Source organism: Bombina bombina, chromosome 3 (genome assembly GCF_027579735.1).
Source record: "Bombina bombina isolate aBomBom1 chromosome 3, aBomBom1.pri, whole genome shotgun sequence".
Taxonomy (NCBI): domain Eukaryota; kingdom Metazoa; phylum Chordata; class Amphibia; order Anura; family Bombinatoridae; genus Bombina; species Bombina bombina.
Window position 1 is genome coordinate 239,439,494 of NC_069501.1, and position 19,209 is coordinate 239,458,702.

At 42.5% G+C, this 19,209-nt stretch overlaps 1 protein-coding gene across 1 annotated transcript in view; it reads right to left on the bottom strand.

Moving 5' to 3' along the window:
* Positions 1-19,209, bottom strand: part of DPH1 (diphthamide biosynthesis 1) — a 1,055,215-nt gene that overhangs the window by 444,639 nt on the left and 591,367 nt on the right. The gene's annotated exons all lie outside the window — the stretch shown is intronic.

Sequence of the window (19,209 nt, forward strand, 5' to 3'; positions counted from 1 at the left end):
ACCGGAGCTTCAGTAAACAAAAAATATAGCCTCCGTAACTATCCCCAGCGTCATCCAGCCCAATATAGTGCATCACTCAAAAATTCCCAATTACTGTTAGGAGGTGTTTATATATTAAGGTAAACACTGAGGTGCTTGGAGGGCTAGTGCTGGCAGATTTTCTGGGATATTGCAGTTAGGGTGTGAGCTTAAAAGTTCCTGGAAGATTTTCTGGGATATTGTAGTTAGGGTTGCCACCTCAGCCATGTTTTCCTGGACACTTGCTGTTAGGAGGTGTTTATATATTAAGGTAAACACTGAGGTGCTTGGAGGGCTAGTGCTGGCAGATTTTCTGAGATATTGCAGTTAGTGTGTAAGCTTGAAAGTTCCCGGCAGATTTTCTGAGATATTGCAGTTAGTGTGTGTGCTTGAAAGTTCCTGGCAGATTTTCTGAGATATAGCAGTTAGTGTGCAAGCTTGAAAGTTCCTGGTAGATTTTCTGGGATATTGCAGCTAGAGTGTGAGCTTGAAAGTTGCTGGCAGATTTTCTGAGATATTGCAGTTAGAGTGTGAGCTTGAAAGTTGCTGGCAGATTTTCTGGGATATTGTAGTTAGGGTTGCCACCTCAGCCATGTTTTCCTGGACACTTGCTGTTAGGAGGTGTTTATATATTAAGGTAAACACTGAGGTGCTTGGAGGGCTAGTGCTGGCAGATTTTCTGAGATATTGCAGTTAGTGTGTAAGCTTGAAAGTTCCCGGCAGATTTTCTGAGATATTGCAGTTAGTGTGTGTGCTTGAAAGTTCCTGGCAGATTTTCTGAGATATAGCAGTTAGTGTGCAAGCTTGAAAGTTCCTGGTAGATTTTCTGGGATATTGCAGTTAGTGTGTGAGCTTGAAAGTTGCTGGCAGATTTTCTGGGATATTGCAGTTAGTGTGTGAGCTTGAAAGTTGCTGGCAGATTTTCTGAGATATTGCAGTTAGTGTGTGAGCTTGAAAGTTCCTAGCAGATTTTCTGGGATATTGCAGTTAGTGTGTGAGCTTGAAAGTTCCTAGCAGATTTTCTGGGATATTGCAGTTAGTGTGTGAGCTTGAAAGTTGCTGGCAGATTTTCTGGGATATTGTAGTTAGGGTTGCCACCTCAGCCATGTTTTCCTGGACACTTATGAGTTACACATGCTGCAGGGTGTGCAGGGAGGAACATGTATTGTGTTTTTGGACGGCACTATTCATATCCTCCCTGCACAACCTGCAGCATGTGTAACTTATAAGTGTTCTGTATTTTAAGGGACGGGTGGCAACCCTAATTGTAGTTGCATACCCCCCAACTGTCCCGATTTTCGCGGGACAGTCCCGATTTTAGGGGTCTGTCCCTCTGTCCCGAGTTGTTAGCCATCTGTCCCGATTTACCCCAGGCATTTAAAAAAAAATAAAAAAATTTTTTTGTTTTTTAAATTCTATTGGGCCCATACTCAGAAGCAGCTGGCGTTGCTCTCACAGGGTTAGATACCTGTTATATTCCCTGTGGAAAAGGAATGGTGTGTGGGTTAAGCAGGAGTAAGAAGGCTGTATACACTCTGACCACGGGTAATGGTGACCTCTCTAACATACCTCTGGTAGTGATGATGTCTAAGCCCTGGTGATAATACTAGCATGCCTTCAGTTTTATACAATGAGCAGTGCTAATACCAGGGTAACGAACAGTGTAACGAACAGTGGCAGCCGCAGACTGCCAGCTAATGTGCTTGCCAACCCCAGGACCACATACAATGAATTACAGATACCCATATATGATGTAGTGTGTGTGTCTATCTGTATCCATAACTGTGTGTGTGTGTATCTGTATGTATAAGTTTATGCTATGTAGTGTGTGTGTGTCTGCATGTATAAATGTATACTATGTAGTGTCTGTGTATCTGCATGTATAAGTGTATGCTGCATGTATAATTGTATGATATGTAGTGTGTGTGTATCTGCATGTATCAGTGTATGCTATGTAGTGTGTGTGTGTCTGCATGTATAAGTGTATACTATGTAGTGTCTGTGTATCTGCATGTATAAGTGTATGCTGCATGTATAATTGTATGATATGTAGTGTGTGTATCTGCATGTGTAAGTGTATGCTATGTAGTGTGTGTCTATCTGCATGTATAAGTGTATGCTATGTAGTGTGTGTGTGTGTGTGTGTGTATCTGCATGTGTAAGTGTATGCTATGTAGCGTGCTACTGTCCATTTTTGCTGACTTTAAAGGCCAGAATCTAGAATATTAATGGGGAATGCAGAGAGTAGTTTTAAAGAATGTATTAATAAATGTGCAATTAAGATAAAAATATTTAGCAATGTCTTTGCAAAGGCTAATTAAATACAGCGCTCACATAGCCATACCAGTGGTTTGAGCTTGTGTTTGATTTGCTGCCTAAGTGTATAAAAATATATGACTTTATTTAGAATTTTATTTTTATTACTTTGGTCTTATGATTTTTTTAAGCCCCGCCCACCACATTTCATTTTTTTTGCCGGGGGGGGGGGTGTCCTTCTTTTGAATTTTGAAATGTTGGGAGGTATGTAGTTGTATAACAAGATGTTGTATTATCCATGGATGTGATGTTTAATTTTTTGGGTAAATGAATTACATTAAACCATTCACAATGTCATGCTCTCCCAGAGGTTTTTGTCAGATTTTTTGGGGCATAAGATATTATCACATATTATTGGTTTTGTGGTTGTCAAAACTGTTAAAGGGACATTGTACACTAGATTTTTATTTGCATAAATGTTTTGTAGATGACCCTTTTATATAGCCTGAGCGTGTATTTGTAACAATGTATAGTTTTGCTTATTTTTTAATAACATTGTGCTGATTTTCAGATTCCTAAACAAGCCCTTAAGTGCCAGATATATACATGCTTTTACAGACTACTGCTGGCTGTTTATGTTAGCTGACTTTTCATATTTTCCCAGCCCCTTTCACTGGGTGTCCCAGCTAAACCTCATTAACAGTGCTAAACTGGGAGTTTATAAGTACGTTTTTAAGAGGCTTTACGCTGGATGTTGTAGATCAGCATCTGTGCATGTTCTTCTTTATAGTAGTGTCTATTACATGCAGTTATACAAAAACTGGTGTATACTGTCCCTTTAATTTGTGTCTGCAGCAATAACATGCCCCTTCTTCACAGCAATCATGAAAGAAAACGTTTGGCTTTCAGATAGAGCATACAATTTTCAAAGTTACTTATATCATCAAATTTGCTTAATTCTCTTGGTATCCTTTGTTGAAGGAGAGCAATGCTCTACTGGGGCCTAGCTGATCACATTCGATGAGAAAGTGATAAGCAGCTAGCTCACCATAGTTCCACAATTGATAAAGGACAAATATCATTAGATTATAGAAGTAAATTGGAAAATTGTTCAGAATTGCATGTCCTTTCTGAATCATGAAAGTATAATTTTGATGTTACTGTCCAATGCCATTGCTCCCCTGCAAATCTATGTACAGTGTGAGGGGCAAGCATTACAAATGAAAGATAATTTTATAGTTTCATCTAAATAAAGCTATTTAAATTGTTATTACCGTAATGTTTATTTTTCTTTAGTTAAATAACGTTTTTTAAATTGTTGTTATTAAGGTCATTATTTTTCTCCTTCCAATAAAGTACAGCTGAAAAGTTGATCAAATATGACTGATTAACCTATTAAACTGGAGATAGTTCACCTTCCAATAATGTCTTCCAATTCAATCTATTTATGCATATTTAATGACATATAACCAAATTAGTAAAGGTCTGATATATAACTGAAAAAATAATCTGAAAAGTTATTATACTAAAAAATGAAAAATATGATTTAAATTGATTTAAATTGGTCTTACTGACTAGTGATTTCAATCATGATTTTAATCAAATCCACCTTGCACAATACCCACCACCGCCAACTCTGTGAGATTGAATACTGGTGCACAGTCCCTCACAGCATCTGTGCATATGCTGCTAATATCTTGCATTGCATTAGACATTATTAAAGATTGGCAAAACTACTTTAAAGGTACTTTAAACAATTTAAAATACTATTCCTAGTAAACCAGCTTTGCAGTTCACTTTCATTATTGATTTGTCCCCCTTTCATGTAAATTATTGTCAAATTTATATTGCTAGCAAAATGGCAGTGACTATCTGGTCTGTTCCATTAATAAGTTGTGATTGGCACCTTTGGATAAGGCAACTGCTGGGTGGAGTTTGACTATTGAAAACTATTTAAATTTATTTTTTTTACATTCACCTAGCAGCATGTTTATTTATTACAAGTAAATATTGCAAATATTACAAAGTTTTACTTTCCTTTAAAACCCTGGTGGGTATCTTTATCTCAGCACTCTTAAAGGTGACCATTTAGGGCTAGCTGCAAATGACAGTGTTCAATGCCCTAAGCAATAAAACTGCCGAAACCAGTTATTTGCAGAATTTAAATAGAACCTTGGTTTCAGAATTTGCTTTTCATCCACTCTAGGTAGCATGGATCAAAAACTATTTTTTTCACACAAATACGAGTGTTTAATTCAAATGTCCCTTTAATAAGTGTCTAATATTATCTATATACATTGCTTTTGAATAATCTTCCATACATATTAATTGCGCTGTCTTATTGAAAATCTGTGAGGCAGCATTGATTGACCTGTTTTAATATCTTAATACGATCAGGTTTTACATGATAAGAAAGCAAAAAGATAACAAATAATACAAAAAAAAACTAACATCTCAATATGACGATCACAGTTTATCATCTATTAGCAACTCTAATTCTCAAAAAAAGCAATCCTGATTAAATATTCATGCAAAAGAAATATCTGTTTACCATACAGTAATATGTACATTGATAAGTCCTGCATACAGCGTGAACAAGACAGCTTTATGCTGCACACATCTAAAGATGGTTTAACTGATCAGAATAGCCAATCATTCTAAACTGCATTATAGTTACAATGACACATCTTCCTTAGACATAAATAATAATAATGCAACATGAATGCATTGCTTTTATCTGCAGTCCTCATTAGATTGCCTAAAGTACAAAGCAGTTTGTATCCGTCTATCAATCAAAATATTGCACTCAGGACAATGTAAACTTGGCTGTATCAGTTACAAGTAGGTGTCTTTATTCACAGCTACAAAAACATATGTCCTTACATGAAACAAATACTCTAATAAAGTGTATGCATACAAAAGCTCACATCTGATAGTTCCACCTTAAGAAACTCCTAGATTTCTCTCCTCCTACTTTTATTTTTCTTTCCCCTCCAACCCCCTCTATATTTTCCTTTTTGGTTATTTTTGGGCCAATTCCATCATGTTCGGACTTCAAAGTTCGCCACATCTGGGACATACCGGCAGTTTCCATGGTAACAGAATAGTGAGAGCAGGAACGCCTAGAGAGCTGAGTGTGGCTCCGACAGGCCCAGTAATAGCTCAGCTCCTACTGAGTAAAAAGGCATCCTGCACAGCCAGCCTGGGAATCTTGCCCAATGTACCCCCAATGGAACAGAGGGGCACAAGGGCAAAGGGAGTAAGAGTTGTGTAGGGGAGGAGGGCAGAGAGACAGAAAAAGGGAAAATAAATTAGAAGAAGGAGAGAACACATGAGAGGAATAGATGCAAAAAAAATGTTAGATGAAAATAGATGTAATAAAGTAAAAAGGCAGCACATGTAGATAAGAGAACAAAACAAATTTGATTCTCATACAGGAAACTTAAAGGGACAGTCAACACCAGAATTTTTGTTGTTTTAAAAGATAGATAATCCCTTTATTACCCATTCCCCAGTTTTGCACACCCAACGCGTTTATATTAATATACTTTTTAGCTCTGTTATTACCTTGTATCTAATCTTCTGACAGCCCCCTGATCACATGACATTTTATTTATTATCTATTGACTTTCAATTTAGCCAATAAGTGCAGTGTCTGCCACAATCCACGGGCATGATCACAATGTTATCTATATGGTTTATCTGAACTAGCTCTCCCCTGTTGTGAAAAGCAAATACAAAAGCATGTGATTAGAGGCGGGCAGCCTTCAAGGGCTTAGAAATTATCATATGAGCCTTCCTAGGTTTAGCTTTCAACTAAGAATACCAAGAGAACAAAGCAGAATTGGTGATAAAAGTAAATTGAAAAGATGTTTAAAATGACATGCCCTATTTGAAACACAAGTTTTTTTTGGACTTGACTGTCCCTTTAAAGTAAGCAGGAAAGGGAGAGGTGAGGGCCCAGAGTGAGACAAAGCGTTGAGAAGCCCAGACTGAGACAAAGAGGCGAGGATGCGAGAGTGAGCAGAGAAGGAGGGGTTGAAAAGCTCAGAGTGAGCAGAAAAGGGGTGAGAAGCTCAAAGTGAGCAGAAAAGGGGTGAGAAGCTCAGACTGAGCAGGAAAGGGGTGAGAAGCTCAGAGTGAGCAGGAAAGGGGAGAGAAGCTAAGAGTGAGCAGGGAAGTGGAGAGAAGCTCAGAGTGAGCAGGGAAGTGGAGAGAAGCTCAGAGTGAGCAGGGAAGAGGAGAGAAGCACAGAGTGAGCAGGGAAGGGGAGAGAAGCTCAGAGTGAGCAGGGAAGGGGAGAGAAGCTCAGAGTTAGCAGGGAAGGGGAGATAAGCTCAGAGTGAGCAGGTAAGAGGAGAGAAGCTTAGAGTGAGCCGAGAAGGGGAGAGAAGCTCAGATTGAGCAAGAAAGGAGTGAGAAAAACCCCAAAGTGAGAAGGGAAGGGAGATATGAGAGCCCAGAGTGAGACAATGAGGCGAGGAGCTCAGAGTAAGTAGAGAAAGATGAGGTTGAAAAGCTCAGAGTGAGCAGAAAAGGGGTGAGAAGCTTAGAGTGAGCAGAAAAGGGGTGAGAAGCTTAGAGTGAGCAGAAAAGGGGTGAGAAGCTTAGAGTGAACAGAAAAGGGGTAAGAAGCTCAGAATGAGCAGGAAAGGGGAGATAAGCTCAGAGTTAGCAGGGAAAGGGAGAGAAGCTCAGAATGAGCAGGGAAAGGGAGAGAAGCTCAGATTGAGCTGGGAAGGGGAGAGAAGCTCAGAGTGAGCAGGGAAGGGGTGAGGAGTACAGAGTGAGCAGGGAAGGGGAGAGAAGCTCAGAGTAAGCAGGAAAGGGGAGAGAAGCTCAAGGTGAGAAAGGAAGGGGTGAGAAGCTCAGAGTGAGCAGGGAAATGGAGAGAAGCTAAGAGTGAGCAGGGAAGGGGAGAGAAGCTCAAGGTGAGCAGGGAAGGGGTGAGAAGCTCACAGTGAGCAGGGAAGGGGAGAGAGAAGCTCAGAGTGAGCAGGGAAGGGGAGAGAAGCTCAGAGTGAGCAGGGAAGGGGAGAGAAGCTCAAGGTGAGAAGGGAAGGGGTGAGAAGGGAAGGGGTGAGAAGCTCACAGTGAGCAGGGAAGGGGAGAGAGAAGCTCAGAGTGAGCTGGGAAGGGGTGAGAAGTACAAGGTGAGCAGGGAAGGTGAGAGAAGCTCAGAGTAAGCAGGGAAGGGGAGAGAAGCTCAGAGTGAGCAGGAAAGGGAGAGAAGCTAAGAGTGAGCAGGGAAGGGGTAAGAAGTACAAAGTGAGCAGGGAAGGTGAGAGAAGCTCAGAGTAAGCAGGGAAGCAGAGAGAAGCTCAGAGTAAGCAGGGAAGGGGAGAGAAGCTCAGAGTGAGCAGGAAAGGGGAGAGAAGCTAAGAGTGAGCTGGGAAGGGGTGAGATGTACAAAGTGAGCAGGGAAGGTGAGAGAAGCTCAGAGTAAGCAGGGAAGCGGAGAGAAGCTCAGAGTAAGCAGGGAAGGGGGGAGAAGCTCAGAGTGAGCAGGAAAGGGAGAGAAGCTAAGAGTGAGCTGGGAAGGGGTGAGAAGTACAAAGTGAGCAGGGATGGTGAGAGAAGCTCAGAGTAAGCAGGGAAGCGGAGAGAAGCTCTTAGTAAGCAGGGAAGGGGAGAGAAGCTCAGAGTGAGCAGGAAAGGGGAGAGAAGCTCAAGGTGAGAAGGGAAGGAGTGAGAAGCTCAGAGTGAGCAGGGAAAGGGAGAGAAGCTAAGAGTGAGCAGGGAAGGGGAGACAAGCACATAATGAGCAGGGAAGGGGAGAGAAGCTAAGAGTGAGCAGGGAAGGGGTAAGAAGTACAAAGTGAGCAGGGAAGGTGAGAGAAGCTCAGAGTAAGCAGGGAAGCAGAGAGAAGCTCAGAGTAAGCAGGGAAGGGGAGAGAAGCTCAGAGTGAGCAGGAAAGGGGAGAGAAGCTAAGAGTGAGCTGGGAAGGGGTGAGAAGTACAAAGTGAGCAGGGAAGGTGAGAGAAGCTCAGAGTAAGCAGGGAAGCGGAGAGAAGCTCAGAGTAAGCAGGGAAGGGGGGAGAAGCTCAGAGTGAGCAGGAAAGGGAGAGAAGCTAAGAGTGAGCTGGGAAGGGGTGAGAAGTACAAAGTGAGCAGGGATGGTGAGAGAAGCTCAGAGTAAGCAGGGAAGCGGAGAGAAGCTCTTAGTAAGCAGGGAAGGGGAGAGAAGCTCAGAGTGAGCAGGAAAGGGGAGAGAAGCTCAAGGTGAGAAGGGAAGGAGTGAGAAGCTCAGAGTGAGCAGGGAAAGGGAGAGAAGCTAAGAGTGAGCAGGGAAGGGGAGACAAGCACATAATGAGCAGGGAAGGGGAGAGAAGCTAAGAGTGAGCAGGGAAGGGGAGACAAGCACATAATGAGCAGGGAAGGGGAGAGAAGCTAAGAGTGAGAAGAGAAGGGGTGAGAAGCTCTAGTGAGCAGGGAAGGGGAGAGAAGCTCAGAGTGAGCAGGAAAGGGGTGAGAAGCTCTAGTGAGCAGGGAAGGGGAGAGAAGCTCAGAGTGAGCAGGGAAAGGGAGAGAAGCTAAGAATGAGCAGGGAAGGGGAGACAAGCACATAATGAGCAGGGAAGGGGAGAGAAGCTAAGAGTGAGAAGGGAAGGGGTGAGAAGCTCTAGTGAGCAGGGAAGGGGAGAGAAGCTCAGAGTGAGCAGGAAAGGGGTGAGAAGCTCTAGTGAGTAGGGAAGGGGAGAGAAGCTCAGAGTGAGCAGGAAAGGGGAGAGAAGCTCAGAGTGAGCAGGAAAGGGGAGAGAAGCTCAGAGTGAGCAGGAAAGGGGAGAGAAGCTCAAGGTGAGAAGGGAAGGGGTGAGAAGCTCAGAGTGAGCAGGGAAAGGGAGAGAAGCTAAGAGTGAGCAGGGAAGGGGAGAGAAGCTCAGAGTGAGCAGGGAAGGGGAGAGAATCTAAGAGTGAGCAGGGAAGGGGAGAGAAGCTCTGAGTGAGCTGGGAAGGGGAGAGAAGCTCAGAGTGAGCAGGGAAGGGGTGAGAAGTACAAAGTGAGCAGGGAAGGGGATAGAAGCTAAGAGTAAGCAGGGAAGGGGAGAGAAGCTAAGAGTAAGCAGGGAAGGGGAGAGAAGCTCAGAGTGAGCAGGAAAGGGGAGAGAAGCTCAAGGTGAGAAGGGAAGGGATGAGAAGCTCAGAGTGAGCAGGGAAATGGAGAGAAGCTAAGAGTGAGCAGGGAAGGGGAGAGAAGCTCAGAGTGAGCAGGGAAGGGGAGAGAAGCTCAGAGTGAGCAGGGAAGGGGAGAGAAGCTCTATTGAGCAGGGAAGGGGAGAGAAGCTCAGAGTGAGCAAGGAAGGGGAGAAGCTCAGAGTGAGCAAGGAAGAGGAGAGAAGCTCAGAGTGAGCAGGGAAGGGGAGAGAATCTAAGAGTGAGCAGGGAAAGGGTGAGAAGCTCTAGTAAGCAGGAAAGGGGAGTGACGTTCTAGTAAGCAGGGAAGGGGAGAGAAGCTCAGAGTGAGCAGGGAAGGGGAGAGAAGCTCAGAGTGAGCAGGTAAGGGGAGAGAAGCTCAGAGCGATCAGTAAAGGGGAGAGAAGCTCAGAGTGAGCAGAGATGTGGAGAGAAGCTAAGAGTGAGCTGGGAAGGGGTGAGAAGTACAAAGTGAGCAGGGATGGTGAGAGAAGCTCAGAGTAAGCAGGGAAGCGGAGAGAAGCTCTTAGTAAGCAGGGAAGGGGAGAGAAGCTCAGAGTGAGCAGGAAAGGGGAGAGAAGCTCAAGAGTGAGCAGAGATGTGGAGAGAAGCTAAGAGTGAGCTGGGAAGGGGTGAGAAGTACAAAGTGAGCAGGGATGGTGAGAGAAGCTCAGAGTAAGCAGGGAAGCGGAGAGAAGCTCTTAGTAAGCAGGGAAGGGGAGAGAAGCTCAGAGTGAGCAGGAAAGGGGAGAGAAGCTCAAGGTGAGAAGGGAAGGAGTGAGAAGCTCAGAGTGAGCAGGGAAAGGGAGAGAAGCTAAGAGTGAGCAGGGAAGGGGAGACAAGCACATAATGAGCAGGGAAGGGGAGAGAAGCTAAGAGTGAGCAGGGAAGGGGAGACAAGCACATAATGAGCAGGGAAGGGGAGAGAAGCTAAGAGTGAGAAGGGAAGGGGTGAGAAGCTCTAGTGAGCAGGGAAGGGGAGAGAAGCTCAGAGTGAGCAGGAAAGGGGTGAAAAGCTTTAGTGAGCAGGGAAGGGGAGAGAATCTCAGAGTGAGCAGGGAAAGGGAGAGAAGCTAAGAATGAGCAGGGAAGGGGAGACAAGCATATAATGAGCAGGGAAGGGGAGAGAAGCTAAGAGTGAGAAGGGAAGGGGTGAGAAGCTCTAGTGAGCAGGGAAGGGGAGAGAAGCTCAGAGTGAGCAGGAAAGGGGTGAGAAGCTCTAGTGAGCAGGGAAGGGGAGAGAAGCTCAGAGTGAGCAGGAAAGGGGAGAGAAGCTCAGAGTGAGCAGGAAAGGGGAGAGAAGCTCAGAGTGAGCAGGAAAGGGGAGATAAGCTCAAGGTGAGAAGGGAAGGGGTGAGAAGCTCAGAGTGAGCAGGGAAAGGGAGAGAAGCTAAGAGTGAGCAGGGAAGGGGAGAGAAGCTCAGAGTGAGCAGGGAAGGGTAGAGAATCTAAGAGTGAGCAGGGAAGGGGAGAGAAGCTCTGAGTGAGCTGGGAAGGGGAGAGAAGCTCAGAGTGAGCAGGGAAGGGGTGAGAAGTACAAAGTGAGCAGGGAAGGGGATAGAAGCTAAGAGTAAGCAGGGAAGGGGAGAGAAGCTAAGAGTAAGCAGGGAAGGGGAGAGAAGCTCAGAGTGAGCAGGAAAGGGGAGAGAAGCTCAAGGTGAGAAGGGAAGGGATGAGAAGCTCAGAGTGAGCAGGGAAATGGAGAGAAGCTAAGAGTGAGCAGGGAAGGGGAGAGAAGCTCAGAGTGAGCAGGGAAGGGGAGAGAAGCTCAGAGTGAGCAGGGAAGGGGAGAGAAGCTCTATTGAGCAGGGAAGGGGAGAGAAGCTCAGAGTGAGCAAGGAAGGGGAGAAGCTCAGAGTGAGCAAGGAAGAGGAGAGAAGCTCAGAGTGAGCAGGGAAGGGGAGAGAATCTAAGAGTGAGCAGGGAAAGGGTGAGAAGCTCTAGTAAGCAGGAAAGGGGAGTGACGTTCTCGTAAGCAGGGAAGGGGAGAGAAGCTCAGAGTGAGCAGGGAAGGGGAGAGAAGCTCAGAGTGAGCAGGTAAGGGGAGAGAAGCTCAGAGCGATCAGTAAAGGGGAGAGAAGCTCAGAGTGAGCAGAGATGTGGAGAGAAGCTCAGAGTGAGCAAAAAAGGGGTGAGAAAAACCCCAAAGTGAGCAGGGAAGGGAGAGGTGTGAGCCCAGAGTGAGACAATGAGACGAGGAGCCCAGAGTAAGTAGAGAAAGATAAGGTTGAAAAGCTCAGAGTGAGCAGAAAAGGGGTGAGAAGCATAGAGTGAGCAGAAAAGGGGTGAGAAGCTCAGAGTGAGCAGAAAAGGGGTGCAAAGTTAATTGTGAGCAGGAAAGGGGAGAGAAGCTCAGAGTGAGCAGGAAAGGGGAGAGAAGCTCAAGGTAAGAATGGAAGGGGTGAGAAGCTAAGAGTGAGCAGGGAAGGAGGCAACATTTGGTTATTATCCCCTTGTCCTACAGTAGCAGCTCAAATAGGAGAGCATTGACCTCAAATCAGTCTGTGAACCTCCTTCTACGAAGAATCTGGAGCACCTCTAGATTCACTCACCTCATATGAGGCAAAGATTAAAACTGGATAATCAGTGAGGTGGGAGGGATGGAATATTTTGGGATTCTTTTGTCTCCTACTGGTGACCAGGAGTTGAATCCTGAAGTAGTGAACTTGTGGACTCTCACCACCTTACAAAAGAAATTAGTATTTCACTGCTGGTCACTTTATAGTATTATTTCAGAACATAATAGATTGCCAGCCACTGCTCTAGAATTACATTTGCTTGTTCTCACCTTAAAGGAATTCAACAATGCCACCCGCACAACATTTCTCGCCTTATTTCTAATTGACAACAATGTTTTCTTTGTAATGTAGATCAGTGTTAATATGTGTATGCCATGCATGCACAAATAAATGTGTTGTGTTATGAAACTATTTTTTCTATTGAAATGTGCCATGTAACTAGAAAAGTTGGTAATCAATGCCTTTCATATAAAGCAGAGAGTGAGCAGAAAAGGGGAGAGAAGCTCAGAGTGAGCTGGAAAGGGGTGAGAAGCTCAGATTGAGCTGGGAAGGGGTGAGAAGCTCAGAGTGAGCAGGAAAGGGGTGAGCTCAGAGTGAGCAGGAAAGGGGTGTGAAGCTCAGAGTGAGCAGGAAAGGGGTGAGAAGCTCAGAGTGAGCAGGAATGGGGTGAGAAGCTCAGAGTGAGCAGAAAATGGGAGAGAAGCTCAGAGTGAGCAGGGAAGGGGTGAGAAGCTCAGTGTGAGCAGGGAAAGGGAGAGAATCTCAAGGTGAGAAGAGAAGGGGTGAGAAGCTCAGAGTGAGCAGGGAAGGAGGCAACGTTTGGTGGGAGGTGTATTTATAGGCATTTTGAGGTTTGGGAAACATTGCCCCCTCCTGGTAGGAATGAATATCCCATACGTCACTAGCTCATGGACTCTTGCCACTTAGATGAAAGAAAAAAACAATTACACCTAATCTAATAGCCCTATAAAAATAAACCCCCCTCCCCCCAAAATAAAAACACCTTAAAAAATTACTAAGTCCCCCCCTAAAAGTAAACCCCCCCACCCAACCAACCCCCAAAATAAAAAAAAACCTAAATCTAATAAATCCTAAGCTACCCATTGCCCCTAAAGCATTCAGCTCTTTTACTGCCCTTAAAAAGGGCATTTAGCTATTTTACAAGTGCCCATCCCTAATCTAAAAAAAAACACCCCAAAAATGTTTAAAAAAAACTAACACTAACTTCATAAAATCTACTCACAGTTGCTGAAGTCCGGACATCTATCTTCATCCAGACGGCGAGAAGTCGTCATCCAGGCGGCGACACCTTCATCTATCTCGGGGATGTCTTCTATCTTCATCCTGGCAGCACGGAGTAATCCTGGAGGGCGATGACATCCTGCGCGGAGCGTCCTCCTCATATGATCACCGCTGTACACTGACGTTGAATGGAAGGTACCCATTTAAAAATGACGTACCTTACATTCCTATTGGCTGATTTGATTCTTCAAATTCAAATCAGCCAATAGGATAAGAGCTTCTTAAATCCTATTGGCTGTTTAAATCAGCCAATAGGATGAGAGCTTCTGAAATCCTATTGACTAATTGAAACAACCGATAGGATTGTAGATTTTTAAAACCTGGAGAAAAATCTAATTCAAAGAAAGATAATGCGCTCAATTACCAACATTGTTAACTGATATTGACAAAGCACACAGCTCTAGGGTAATAAGTAAAGGACTGGTAAGGTAGAAATAGAGAATGGGGTGCAACATCAAATTGAAAAGTTGAAAAGTTTAAAGTCTTAAAGGGACAGTCTACACCAGAATTTTTATTGTTTTAAAAGATAGATAATCCCTTTATTACCCATTCCCCAGTTTTGCATAACCAACACAGTTATATTAATATACTTTTAACCTCTGTGATTATCTTGTATCTAAGCCTCTGCAAACTGCCCCTTTATTTCAGTTCTTTTGACAGACTTGCAGTTTTGCCTGCTCCCAGATAACTTCACGTGCACAAGCACAGTGTTATCTATATGAAATACGTGAACTAACACCCTCTAGTGGTGAAAAACTGTTAAAATGCATTCTGAAAAGAGGTGGCCTTCAAGGTCTAAGAAATTAGCATATGAACCTCCTAGGTTAAGCTTTCAACTAAGAATACCAAGAGAACAAAGCAAAAATGGTGATAAAAGTAAATTGGAAAATTGTTTAAAATTACATGCTCTATCTGAATTATGAAAGTTTATTTTGGCCTAGACTGTCCCTTTAAGCCACTGCATATATATCCACCAATAAAATATGGTTATACAGGGAGTGCAGAATTATTAGGCAACTTGTATTTTTGAGAATTAATTTTATTATTGAACAACAACCATGTTCTCAATGAACCCAAAAAACTCATTAATATCAAAGCTGAATATTTTTGGAAGTAGTTTTTAGTTTGTTTTTAGTTTTAGCTATTTTAGGGGGATATCTGTGTGTGCAGGTGACTATTACTGTGCATAATTATTAGGCAACTTAACAAAAACAAATATATACCCATTTCAATTATTTATTTTTACCAGTGAAACCAATATAACATCTCAACATTCACAAATATACATTTCTGACATTCAAAAACAAAACAAAAACAAATCAGTGACCAATATAGCCACCTTTCTTTGCAAGGACACTCAAAAGCCTGCCATCCATGGATTCTGTCAGTGTTTTGATCTGTTCACCATCAACATTGCGTGCAGCAGCAACCACAGCCTCCCAGACACTGTTCAGAGAGGTGTACTGTTTTCCCTCCTTGTAAATCTCACATTTGATGATGGACCACAGGTTCTCAATGGGGTTCAGATCAGGTGAACAAGGAGGCCATGTCATTCGATTTTCTTCTTTTATACCCTTTCTTGCCAGCCACGCTGTGGAGTACTTGGACGCGTGTGATGGAGCATTGTCCTGCATGAAAATCATGTTTTTCTTGAAGGATGCAGACTTCTTCCTGTACCACTGCTTGAAGAAGGTGTCTTCCAGAAACTGGCAGTAGGACTGGGAGTTGAGCTTGACTCCATCCTCAACCCGAAAAGACCCCACAAGCTCATCTTTGATGATACCAGCCCAAACCAGTACTCCACCTCCACCTTGCTGGCGTCTGAGTCGGACTGGAGCTCTCTGCCCTTTACCAATCCAGCCACGGGCCCATCCATCTGGCCCATCAAGACTCACTCTCATTTCATCAGCCCATAAAACCTTAGAAAAATCTTGAGATATTTCTTGGCCCAGTCTTGACGTTTCAGCTTGTGTGTCTTGTTCAGTGGTGGTCGTCTTTCAGCCTTTCTTACCTTGGCCATGTCACTGAGCATTGCACACCTTGTGCTTTTGGGCACTCCAGTGATGTTGCAGCTCTGAAATATGGCCAAACTGGTGGCAAGTGGCATCTTGGCAGCTGCACGCTTGACTTTTCTCAGTTCATGGGCAGTTATTTTGCGCCTTGGTTTTTCCACACGCTTCTTGCGACCCTGTTGACTATTTTGAATGAAACGCTTGATTGTTCGATGATCAAGCTTCAGAAGCTTTGCAATTTTAAGAGTGCTGCATCCCTCTGCAAGATATCTCACTATTTTTGACTTTTCTGAGCCTGTCAAGTCCTTCTTTTGACCCATTTTGCCAAAGGAAAGGAAGTTGCCTAATAATTATGCACACCTGATATAGGTTGTTGATGTCATTAGACCACACCCCTTCTCATTACAGAGATGCACATCACCTAATATGCTTAATTGGTAGTAGGCTTTCGAGCCTATACAGCTTGGAGTAAGACAACATGCATAAAGAGGATAATGTGGTCAAAATACTCATTTGCCTAATAATTCTGCACTCCCTGTACAGTATACAAGAGTATATGGTTCTCTGTTCTTTCATCTAAAGGATATGGTAGAAAAGTTTCCACTTGAGTGCTGTTCTCTGTTTAGAAGGAGTTCTCTGTAAGCCATCTTTCAATTGAAGACTAAAACAGCACAGAAAGACAGAAGTGTAGAGATTTATTGCAATATAAAAATGCAAGTAAAATAATTACTTACAAGATTTTATGAATATTAGGCCTTTCATGAGCCTCTTCTGCTGTACATTCCATGTTTGATATTAAAATAATCCTAATGACACCACAGGGGGGTTGCCTATCTGTGTGTATGAACGAAATATACATAACAGACGTTATAAGGTGTTCTGTAATTTCAGCCAAGGATTCAGAGCTTTGATGACATGTCATAAAAGAGAGGGGTGGCTACCTCCCTGGCCCACTCTGGAAGGAAGTTTGGTCAATAAATCTGATATCAGATTTAACTGTATATAACTTTGGTTTCAACAATATAACTGTCATTTTACATGGGAAACTGTGCATTACAGTGTATCTGTCCATTTCCATGGAAACAGAAGACTATACGACTTCAGGTAAAGTTTCAGGCTTCTGTTGTGTCTTCTTTTTATTTTAGACACTGTTTGCTGTGTGTAAATAGTTTCTTAACAGTTTTTTTATATATATGAATGCCCTGTGACTCCTTTTTCCTCATAATAAATGTTACTTTATTAAAGAAACAATCTAGTTAAAATTAAACTTTCATGATTCAGATAGGGCATGCAATTGTAAACAACTTTCCAATTTACTTTTATCATCAAATTTGCTTTGTTTCTTTTGGTATTCTTTGTTCAAAGCTAAACCTAGGTAGGTTCATATGCTAATTTTTAAGCCCTTGAAGGCCACCTCTTATCTCTGTGAATTTTGACAGGTTTTTTTACAGCAACACAGCACTAGTTCATGTGTGCTATATAGATAACAGTGTGCTCACTCCTGTGTAGCTATTTATGAGTAATCACTGATTGGCTAAAATGCAAGTCTGCTAAAGAACTGAAATAAGGGAGCAGTATGCAGAGGCTTAGATACAAGGTAATCAGAGGTAAAAAGTGTAATAATATAACAGTGTTGGTTATGCAAAACTGGAATGGGGAATAAAGGGACAATTCTAGAATAGACTGTCCCATTAAGTTTTGCCTTTATCTAATATTTGAACCATGTTACTGAACGAGGCTGGCAATATTAATACTGTGTTTTTAGAAGATTTTTTTTTACCAATTTGGGTTTTTGGATTTTAATCTGTGTAGTTGGAAAGAAATTTTAACTATACTTTTTGGTGTCAGTATTTGGAGTTATAGATGCAGATAGGGGTGATGATAAAAGGGATTTTTGTACTTTCTGGAGCTAAAATAGTTTAGAAAGTGTTTTGTTAACCCTTTCATCCCTGCATCTCAATCACAGCATTACCTGCACAGTCTGAGCAGGAGAGGTTGTACGTCACACCATCTATTAATATATTCTGTTATATTTATATGCATGTTCTGCTACTTGGGCTACATTAGCAAGCTAGCAAGCAATAATACCTCTTGATAAAGTCTACCTGTGATCAGACGAAACACGTTGAGGTTCTTGTACCCTCACTGGCACCTGGAAACTGGTTCCTGCTCATCTGACTATTTGCTGCACGGCTTGTAGGAAAAGAAGGCGCCAGTTTCTGCAACAGTCACGAGGAGGTATCCGGTGTTGGACTGTTTTCATGTGGATTCATGACACGTTTTTTATCGACTTGGTTCTAGTGAGTTATTCTTTTACTTGCATTTTTAAATTCCAATAAATCGTTACATTTAGAGCAAGCTACACTTTCTGTCATGTGTTGTTTTAGAAAAATCTGAAAACTCCCTAGCGTAGAGCAAACATAGGAAGGACATATTCCTTTAAAGGGGCAGTCAACACCAGAATTTTTGTTGTTTAAAAAGAAAGATAATCCCTTTATTACCCATTCCCCAGTTTTGCATAACCAACACTGTTATAATAATACACGTTTTACCTCTGTAATTATCTTGTATCTAAGCTTCTGCTGACTGCAACCTTATTTGAGTTCTTTTGACAGACATGCAGTTTATCCAATCAGTGCTCACTCCTAGGTCACTTTACGTGCATGAGCTCAATGTTATCTATATGAAACACATGAACTAATGCCCTCTATTGGTCAAAATGTATTCAGATTAGAGGCAGTCTTCAAGGTCTAAGAAATTAGCATATGAACATCCTAGGTTTAGCTTTCAACTAAGAATACCAAGAGAACAAAGCAAAATTGGTGATAAAAGTAAATTGGGAAGTTGTTTAAAATTGCATGCCCTATTTAAATCATGAAAAAAAAATTGAACTTGACTGTCCCTTTAAAGGCAGCGACAGGATTAGAAGGGTTAACATGCCAAGGTTATCCATACAATATTCACACAATAGAGCTGGAGGAATAACCATAGCTAACTCCTACATTGCACATTTACACTGAAATGTAGAATCAAAGGATCTAGCATCAAAATTAACATAGGTTGCATTGGGGTCAGTTCCAGATTGCTCCATAATAAATGACAAAAGTTGGGACAGGCAAACGTAAAATACAAAACAATATGTAAATCACAGTAAACGTTAACACCACAATTTTAAATAAAATGTTGAGATAAAGTTCAGGGTCCCTGTAAAGACCAAAAACGCAATGGAATACAAGTAAATAAAGAGAAAATAAAGGAATACTATAAAGCCCTAACAGATAAGAAAAAAACCCACATACAAACTCTTGGAATTAAGGTAAATCTTAGCACATTACAGCGGGAGATAAGGAATGTACGTCCAGATGAACAAAATGCTGGTCACAGATGAGGAAGAAAAACACCTGAAACTGCTTCCAGCAACAGCACATCCAAAGACAGAGGCTGGAAGAAGTTAACCTTTGCGCTATTAACTGCTCTAGCTTCCTGTAGCCGCTGCCAAAGAGTACACACAGTGCAGTGTAAAAATGACAGGAGCGCACATCAATAGCCCTCAGGCAAGAAGAGCTGAAAACAGAGAGCTCTAAGTACAGAGCCAAAAGCCAATTTCTTATAGTGACCAGTCCCTCTAAAAAGTTTACTAACATTGACCCAAAAATGTAGATATACAATAAAGAGCAGGAAAAACTGTGAAATATATGTGCTAACAATTACTGTCATTGGATATCTGAAGGCTCCACAGACCCCAAAAGTCTGCATCATGAACATTCCTGTAGTCTCAATATGAATGAAGTGTAACTGACAAACCTTGTACCCTGGCTATGATATACAGTGTCCCAGTGTACCTGCTAATAGTTTGTGGGCTGAATAGAGTGCAAATAGTAAAAGTAGTACTTACCTGTGTTGCAACCCACTGGTTTCACGCCTGCTTCCTGAGTATCTCCAGTAGATGAATGTTGTAAGGAGTATT